This window comes from Bos javanicus, chromosome 5 (assembly GCF_032452875.1).
Source record: "Bos javanicus breed banteng chromosome 5, ARS-OSU_banteng_1.0, whole genome shotgun sequence".
NCBI classification, from domain to species: Eukaryota; Metazoa; Chordata; class Mammalia; order Artiodactyla; family Bovidae; genus Bos; species Bos javanicus.
This window is the reverse complement of record NC_083872.1, coordinates 59,670,085-59,680,026: the sequence shown is the minus strand read 5'-3', so window position 1 is coordinate 59,680,026 and position 9,942 is coordinate 59,670,085. Positions and strand designations below refer to the sequence as shown.

At 38.5% G+C, this 9,942-nt stretch overlaps 1 pseudogene; it reads left to right on the top strand.

Moving 5' to 3' along the window:
- Positions 1–2,475: 2,475 nt before the first annotated feature.
- Positions 2,476–3,441, top strand: LOC133248905 (olfactory receptor 6C74-like; annotated as a pseudogene).
- Positions 3,442–9,942: the final 6,501 nt, after the last annotated feature.

Here is a 9,942-nt window from a genome sequence, read left to right as displayed (position 1 = left end):
CATGAAACTGGAAGAAATATTCAACCCCTGCTTATCAGTTGAAATAGGATGGCATGCAATTAGAAATATTTTTCTTTTACAAATAAACATTAAATTGACTTTTAAAACTTACACTGAAGGCATCAATTGTTGTATTGTAGTAAGAAATCTGAACTTTTCATTTCCTAGAATCTGGCTTTCAGTAGATATTCTTCTCATCATTAAACAGAATCTCAGAAATCTCTTTATTAAATGAATGCTGTTTACCTCAGATAATTGTAAATGCGTGTTCCTTTAGTGCACAGAGTCAGTGTAAATAATGTGGATTATGACACTGGACTGAACTTGGGAAATTATTTTTGTATTTATCAAGCAGTTGTATTGAATTTAATAGAATTTAAGCCTTTCAAGAGCTGTCTAATTTTAATATTATAAGAGAATCTCTTATCTTGTACCTGTAAATTGTCAAAGCAGTTATGGAAGCCCTTGGGAATGTGTGCTTATGCTTAGTCGCTCAGTAGTGTCCGACTCTTTGCAACCCCTTGGTAGGTAGCCCACCAGGCTTCTCTGTCCGTGGGGATTCTCCAGGCAAGAATACCAGAGTGGGTTGCCATGCCATCCTCCAGGGCATCTTCCCAACCCAGGGACTGAACCCAGGTCTCCTGCATTGCAGGCCGATTCTTTACCAGCTGAGCTACCAGGGAAGACTCCCTGGGACTGTAACAGTAGTTAAACAATGACTATTTTACTTTTACCCAGCAAGAATTTATTTGAGGAATTAGGAAGAAAATAATGTTGTCATGGAGTTTAGAATACTTGTTTAGAATGTTGTAATTTAAGGTTAGGCTAGTGTGTGTGCCTAGTTGCTTAGCTGTGTCGACTCTTTGTGACTCCATGGACTGCAGCCTGCCAGGCTCCTCTGTACCTGGGATTCCCCAGGAAGGATACTGGAGTGGGTTGCCATTTCCTTCTCTAGAAGATCTTCCTGACCCAGACACAGAAGCTGGGTCTCCTGCATTGCAGGAAGATTCTATACCATTTGAGCCACCAGGGAAGCCCCTACAAAATAGAGTTAACATTTATGAATCTACCTCTGACAAAATACTCTGGCAGTTTATATAGCTCATCACAATTTATTGATATTTGCCTATACATTTCACCTTTAAAATCAACTAACTTTATATTTCTAAAATCTCACTGAGTATAAATTTTACTTAGAATATAAACACATTTAGAAAAAAGGATCCATTGAAGAGGATAGAAAACAAAGGAGGTAAAAGAAGAAAGACAAAAATTTTAGTTGCATTGTATTCATTTATAACCATTTGAGATGTTTGCATATTAAGTCCAGAATTGTAATATAGAAATATAATAGGGATAAAATAGTTTCAGATATGACATCATATTATTCTTGAGGAAAATATTTTCATTCTCTAGAAAGAATTTATGACACACTTTAGTGGTGATGAATGTAAGGTGTAAGGATGATTTTGAAGAAGATAAAAAAATAAGAAAAGATGGAGAACAGAATTTCAAATTGTCATGTATTGAACCAGAAAGAAATGAGGTTAGAGGTGAATAAGAAGTGGCTCCCATGGCAAGAGGGGGAGACACATGGAGCAGTGATGCACCAGGCATGTCTAGATAATCTTTTATTGTTTTAAATACCTTATTCGAGAACCTTGCTCATTACTGCAGATATTTAGTAAGGTGTGCTATATAACACACTCCATTCAGGATGATATACTTTGTATCTGCTTGAGTGAATATCAGAAAAAAGAGCACAGCCAGAGTGAGTAAGATGAAAGTAAATTCTAATCTTCAGGTAGAGTGGAAAAAGCAGAACTAAAAGTTGCCATGAGGATTTAAATATTGAAGAGTATAGAAGTTTGGTAAAAGTAATTCCCACTTTATATAGGCTAGGGATATTTAGGTCAAGTTATGTTAATTTTTAAAGGTGAAAATTTCACCTCAGGTGAAATCTGACTTCCAGAAGTATAAAGTTTACCTTAAACTGTAATAAACACAAAAAGAGATGTTTGGCAGAGTAGAATTAATCATCTTCCTGTAAATTGAAGATAATGACATTTAACCTTTCTTAAGTAAATGGCTTTCTGAAGATCTTTGGAGGCTCTGTGTAGCTTTAGAATTTGTGACCCAAGAAGATAGTTCCATCACTTTGTATTTTCATCCGTATAAACATAATTGATTCTTTTAATAAAGAAAGAAGAAGAAAGTTATGTAAATAATTTAATGTATACTAAATAGATTGGAAACTTTGAAAATACAGAAAATACAAGTTAAGATACTATTTTTTTTCTCTTTGTTTCTATTTTTATAAGATTATCAATGTACTATGTTTCCCTTTGGGAACACATGAATTTATGACACTTAAGGAAACAAACCAAAAAACCTCATGAATTGCACTCAGTGAAATTTTGAATAAAGATTATATGAGTACATTTTTATAGGCTGTTATTCCTTTTTGATTCTTCTTTCTTTCCTTTTTTAAATAGACGTCAGTGATGAGAAACCGCACAACAGTAACAACCTTTATTCTTCTTGGACTAAGCAATGATCCACAATTACAGGTGGTTATTTTTCTTCTCCTTTTTTTCACTTACTTATTGAGCGTCACTGGAAATCTAATCATCATCACCCTTACCCTGCTAGATTCACACCTCAAGACAACCATGTATTTCTTTCTTCGAAATTTCTCATTTTTAGAAATCTCATTCACAACTGTCTGCATCCCCAATTTTCTTGTCAGTATGGCAACAGGTGATAAGACCATTTCTTACAACAATTGTGCAGCACGCTGTTTTTTACTATTCTCTTGGGTGCAACCGAATTTTTTCTTCTGGCTGCCATGTCCTATGACCGCTATGAGGCCATCTGCTAACCCCTGCATTACACGACCATCATGAGTGACAGAGTGTGCAACTTACTGGTCTTTGCATCATGGTTGGCTGGTTTCATAATACTTTTTCCACCACTCCTCATGGGTCTCCAGCTTGATTTCTGTGCAGCCAACACTGTAGATCATTTCGTCTGTGATGTATCTCCTATATTACAACTCTCTTGCACAGACACAGAAAAAGTAGAAATAATGATGCTTCTCTCAGCCATTTTAACTCTCCTGGTTACTCTGGTGTTAGTGATTTTCTCCTACACAAACATCATTAGGACTATTCTGAAGATATCTTCTTTCAAAAGAGGAGGAAAGCCTTTTCTAAATGTTCTTCTCACATGGTGGCTGTGTCCATTTCTTATGGAAGTTGCATCTTCATGTATGTGAAACCCTCTGCCAAGCAAAGGGTGTCTTTAAATAAAGGGATAGCTCTGCTCAGTACTTCTGTTGCCCCCATGTTGAATCCTTTTATTTATACACTGAGAAACAGACAAGTGAAATATGCTTTTAAGCTCATGATCAAAAATATTGAGGCTTTCTTAATGAAGTGAACAACATTAGTGACATTCTTGAGTTTATAAGTAAAATAAATCAACAAGTGTGAAGTGTGTTGTACATCTCTTCTATGCTTGTGTTCTACAAAATATTACTATTTTACATGACTTACATGGTTCATTGTGACTTGCCTAAAAATCCCAGTCTAACATTCACTTCTATTTTCTCCTCGTGCTCAGATCACATATACATTTCTTATATATGATCATATTCATTTGCCTTTTGATTTGGTGACTCTGTTGATTTCCTTTAAAAATTCCCTCATAGGAAGACAAAGTGGGACTTCAATTATCCATGTTCCTTTCCACCGTTCAGAAATTTAGAGATTCAGTTTGGTGTATATTCTATGCAGAGTTTAGTACCCCACCTAGATTTGATCACCTAATCAGCTTTTCTGTAGTGGATTCCAAGTTTGAATTCTGAATAGAAATTTGGAACAAACCAATTTAATGCATTTCTTAAACTACACACATTGATAGTTTCAAATTTTCAACCAGGCTTGGACTTCTGGTATATGTTTAGAAACAGATTGAAGAAAATCTAGAGATGTTAAGGAATTACTGCCATGCAATAACCAGATAAATTATTGCTAACATTAACTAATTTTTTACAATGGCCAGGTTTGTGAAATGTACTAGCCTGCATCTTAAAAACAGCATAAGACATGTATTATCATACTCACTTATGAATAACAATCTGTAGCCTATTTAAAGCTTAACTAACTCGCTGGATTAGAATAATTAATGTTGTGAAAGTAACCATAGTACCCAGATTCAATGATTCCCTATTAAAATAGATCAGTTTTCATTCCAGTCCCAAACAAGGACAATGCCAAAGAGTGTTTAAACTACTACACAATCGCACTCATTTCACATCCTAGCATGTAATGCTCAAAACCCTTCAAGCTAGGTTTCAACAGTAGGTGAACTGAGAAGTTCCATATGTACAGGCTGGATTTAGAAAAGGCAGTGGAACCAGGGATCAAATTGCCAACAGCCGTTGGATCATAGAAAAAGCAATGGAATTTCAGAAAGACATCTGCTTCATTGAATATGCTAAAGCCTTTGACTGTGTGGATCACAACAAACTGTGGAACATTCTGAAAAGAGATGGGAATAGCAGACGACCTTACCTGCCTCCTGAGAAACCTGTACGCAGGTGAAGAAGCAATAGTTAGGACTGGGCATGGAGTAACCAACTGGTTCAAAATTGGGAAAGGAGTACATCAAGACTGTATATTGTCACCCTGCTTATTTAACTATTATGCAGAGTTCATCATGCGAATGATGGGCTGAATGAATCACAAGCTGGAATCAAGATTGCCAGGAGAAATAACAATAACCTCAGATATGCAGATAACATCACCCTTATGGCAGAAAGTGAAGAAGAACTAAAGAGCCTCTTGATGAAGGTGAAAGAAGAGAGTGAAAAAGCTTGCTTAAAACTCAACATTCAAAACACTAATATCATGTCATTGGGTCCCATCACTTCATGGCAAATAGATGGGGGAAACAATGGAAATGGTGAGAGATTTTATTTTCTTGGGCTCCAAAATCATTGAGGATGGTGACTGCAGCCATCAAATTAAAAGACATTTCTTCCTTGGAAGAAAAGCTATGAAAACCCAGACAGTGTATTAAAAAGCAGAGACATCACTTTGCTGACAAAGGTCCATCTAGTCAAACTATGGTTTTTTCAGTAGCATGTACGGATATGAGAGTTGGACCATAATGAATGCTGAGTACTAAAGAACTGATGTTTTCAAACTGTGTAGTGGAGAAGACTCTTGAGAGTCCCTTGAACAGCAAGATCAAACCAGACAATCTTAAAGGAAGTCAACCCTGAATATTCTTTGGAAGGACTGATGCTGAAGTTGAAGTTTCAATACTTTGGCCACTTGATGCCAAGCGTTGGAAAAGACCCTGATGCTGGGAAAGACTGAGGGCACAGGAGAAAGGGACGCAGAGGATGAGTTGGTTGGATGGCATCATCAACTCAATGGACATGAGTATGACCAAACTCTGGGAGATAATGAAGGACAGAAACCTGGCTTGCTGCAATCCATGGGGTCATGAAGAGTTGAACATGACTGAGCAATTGAAAGACAGAATCAAAATATCCATATTTTTCACAGAACTAGGACAAATAATCTTAACATTTATATGGATCCAAAACAGACCCATAATTGCAAAATGATCCTGAGAAAAAGATCAAAGCTGGAAGTATAACTCTTCCATATTTCAGACAATACTTCAAAGCCACAGTGATGAAAACAATGTGCTATGGACACAAAAACAGACACATAGATCAATGGAACAGAATAAAGAGCCCAGAAATACACTAACTCATCTATGGGCAGTTAGTTGACAACAAAGGAAGGAAGAGGGCTTCTCAGATAACACTGGTGGTAAAAGATTTGCTTGCCAGTGCAGGAGACATAAGAGATGTGGGTTCTCCTGGTGTTGGGAAGTTCCCTTGGAGGAGGGCATGACAACCCACTCCAGTATTCTTGCCTAGAGAATTCCATGGACAGAGGAGCCTGGTGGACTACAGTCTTTGGAGTCATAAAGAGTTGGGTGTGACTGAAGTGACTTAGACTGAAGGCACACATGCACAAAGGAAGGAAGAAGGTACAATGAAGAAATGACCATCTCTTCGTTAAGTTTTGAATATCCATTCATCCGTGATGGTCATACCTTGGTGGTGGCAAATTATGCTGTAGTTTACATGGGGGCTCTTATATCTTTTTGAATAAAAGTTAATTTTCTTCAGATAAATGCCAAGAAGTGGAATTTCTAGATCATATAGTAGTTCCATTTTTAATTTCTTTGTGAACTTTATAGTATTTCCCGTAGTGGCTACATCATTTACATTCCCACCAATAATTCACAATTGTTCTTTCTCCACATCACTTGTTATTCGTTGTCCTTTTTTATAATAGTCACTTTAAAATGTGTGAATTGATATCTCATTGCAGTATTAGTTTGCATTTCTCCAATGATCAAAATTTTGAGTTATCTTTTCATGTGTCAGTTGTCCATCTGCATGCCTTTTTTGAAAAATGTCTATTCAGCATTTCCACATATTTTGCCAATATTTCAAGTTAGGGATCAGTTGGTTGCATCTACACTATTTTGGTTCTATATACTAATCTCTGTCAAGTGTTCAGCTCTTCAGAGAAACTGAAATTTGACCACATTTATTGGGCAAACTGATGAGCAAAAGTCAGATTTCATCTCTCTCATCTCTTCCTGATCCCTGGGACCTAGTTAAAGGATGTAGTCACTGAATCCAACTGTTCTCAGAAAGGAGTTATCTCCTTTCATTTCTTCTTGGTAGTGATCTGAATAAGGGGTATTGGGGATAAAGAGATACACACATCTACTTGGAAAACCCGAGATTCCATCTAGATTATTCTTGGGAATGATATTTTACTTTCCCCTAATTACATCCCCTAGTCAGTCTGATTGGCACGACTTCCAGGTGGCAACAACTTCACAGAGGAGGACCTTATGGATTTGCACTTAATTCTGGTCCAGTTCAGTTCAGTTCAGTCACTCAGTCATGTCTGACTGTTTGCAACCCCATGGACGACAGCACGCCAGACCTCCCTGTCCATCACCAACTCCCAGAGTTTACTCAAACTCATGTGCATTGAGTCAGTAATGCCCCCAACCATCTCATCCTTTGTTGTCCCCTTCTTCTCCTGCCTTCAGTCTTTCCCAGCACCAGGGTCTTTTCAAATGAGTCAGTTCTTCAGATCAGATGGCCAAAGTATTGGAGTTTCAGTTTCAGCATCAGTCCTTCCAATGAATATTCAGTACTGATTTCCTTTACGATGAACTGGTTGGATCTGCTTGCAGTCCAAGGGACTCTCAAGAGTCTTCTACAACACTACAGTACAAAAGTATCAATTCTTCCGTGCTCGGCTTTCTTTATAGTCCAACTCTCACATCCATACATGAGTACTGGAAAAACCATAACTTTTACTGGACAGACTTTGTTGGCAAAGTAATGTCTCTGCTTGTTAATATGCTGTCTACGTTGGTCATAACTTTTCCAAGGAGCAAGTGTCTTTTAATTTCATGACTGCAGTCACCATCTGCAGTGATTTTGGAGTCCCAAAAATAAAGTCTGTCACTCTTTCCCCTGTTTCCGCATCTATTTGCCATGAAGTGATGGGACCAGATGCCATGATCTTCGTTTTCTGAATGTTGAGTTTTAAGCCAGTTTTTTCACTCTCCTATTTCACTTTCATGGAGAAGGCAATGGCACCCCACTCCAGTACTCTTGCCTGGAGAATCCCATGGATGGAGGAGCCTGGTGGGCTGTAGTCCATGGGGTTGCTATGAGTCTGACACAACTGAGCAACTTCACTTTCACTTTTCACTTTCATGCACTGGAGAAGGAAATGGCAACCCACTCCAGTGTTCTTGCCTGGAGAATCCCAGGGATGGGGGAGGCTCGTGGGCTGCCATCTATGGGGTCGCACAGAATCAGAAATGACTGAATCGACTTAGCAGCATTTCACTTTCAAGAGGCTCTTTAGTTCTTCACTTTCTGCCATAAAGGTTGTGTCATCAGCATATCTGAGGTTATTGATATTTCTCCTGCAAACTTGATTCCAGCTTGTGCTTCATCCAACCCAGTGTTTCTTGTGATGTACTCTGCATATAAGTGGAATAAGCAGGGTGACGATATACAGCCTTGACCTGCTTCTTTCCCTATTTGTAACCAGTCTGTTGTTGCATGTTCAGTTCTACCTGTTGCTTTCTGACCTCCATCAGATTTCTCAAGAAGCAGGTCAGGTGGTCTGGTATTCCCATCTCTTTCAGAATTTTCCACAGTTTGTTGTGATCCACACAATCAAAAGCTTTGGCATAGTCAATAAAGCAGAACTAGATGTTTTTCTGGAACTCTCTTTCTTTTTCGATGATCCAGTGGATGTTTGCAATTTGATCTCTAGTTCCTCTGCCTTTTCTAAATCCAGCTTGAGCATCTGGAAGTTCACAGTTCACGTATTGCTGAACCTGCCTTGGAGAATTTTGAGCATTAATTTACTAATATGTGAGATCAGTGCAATTATGTGGTAGTTTGAGCATTCTTTGGCATTGCCTTTCTTTGGGATTGGAATGAAAACTGACCTTTTCCAATTCTGGTTAAGTTTCATTAAAAGGGGCTTGTCATTGAGTCACTTGACTCTTCTAAAAAAAAATTCTGAGTGTAAGTAGGTGATGTTGGAAACACTGATGAAATTATACTAACTGAAAAGGAACACCAATTTTCCTGGAATTGCGGGGACAGAATATCCTAGCATTTAGTGAGAAAATATCTTCAGTTCAGTTCAGTTCAGTCACTCAGTCATGTCCAACTCTTTGCAACCCCATGAATTGCAGCACGTCAGGCCTCCCTGTCCATTATCAACTACCGGAGTTTACTCAAACTCACATCCATCAAGTTGGTGATGCCATCCAGCCATCTCATCCTCTGCAGTCCCTTTCTCCTCCTGTCCCCAATCCCTCCCAACATCAGGGTCTTTTCCAGTGAGTCAGCTCTTCTCATGAGGTGGCTAAAGTATTGGAGTTTCAGCTTTATCATCATTCCTTCCAAAGAAATCCCAGGGCTGATCTTCTTTAGAATGGACTGATTGGATCTCCTTGCAGTCCATGGGACTCTCAAGAATCTTCTCCAACACCACGGTTCAAAAACATCAATTCTTCAGCACTCAGCTTTCTTCACAGTCCAACTCTCACATCCATACATGACTACTGGAAAAACCATAGCCTTGATTAGATAGACCTTTGTTGGCAAAATAATGTCTCTGCTTTTGAATACCTTAGGCCTTAGCAACCATGAGTTGGAACAAACATTTTTGATCTTTTTCAGTAAGAACTATCCCTGGAGCCTCTCTCCAGAAGAAAAACACTCCACTGCAGATCTCTTGAACAGTTGCAAACAACTTAAGCTTACATGACAGTTGGTCTTGCAATCCTCACTCAGAAAGATTATCAAGATAAAAGACACAATAGGGGAGATCACTAGAAGCACCCCCCACCCCCATCCTAAGGCAAAATATTTCTTGATGCTTTTCCTACCCCTACTCCCAGCCAGTGAGTAAGGGTGAAAAATACCACGTCTGATGGCATGAACAAATAGGACAGATTGGATTGATTTAGGATTAAATTGGATTAAATTAAATAAGAAAGACTGAATTAAAACATTCCATCCACAACCAAGTTACAGGATGGGATCCCTGAGGCCTACCAGCCAAGTGGAAGGCTATGCTGGTAAAATAAGATTTTAATCTGGGTGCCTCTTGCAGCAAAAATTGTAAACACTTTCTTTTTAAGAAACCTCATGCACACCTGGGTTTGTATTTCTTGTGTGAAGACTAAGCATTGGGCTGACTCTTCTGAAATATTTGTGACTTGCACCTTAGGAGCAAGAGAAAAGTCCTCCAGTTTAATTTGAGAGCTCACCAGAATGATGTACTTAGG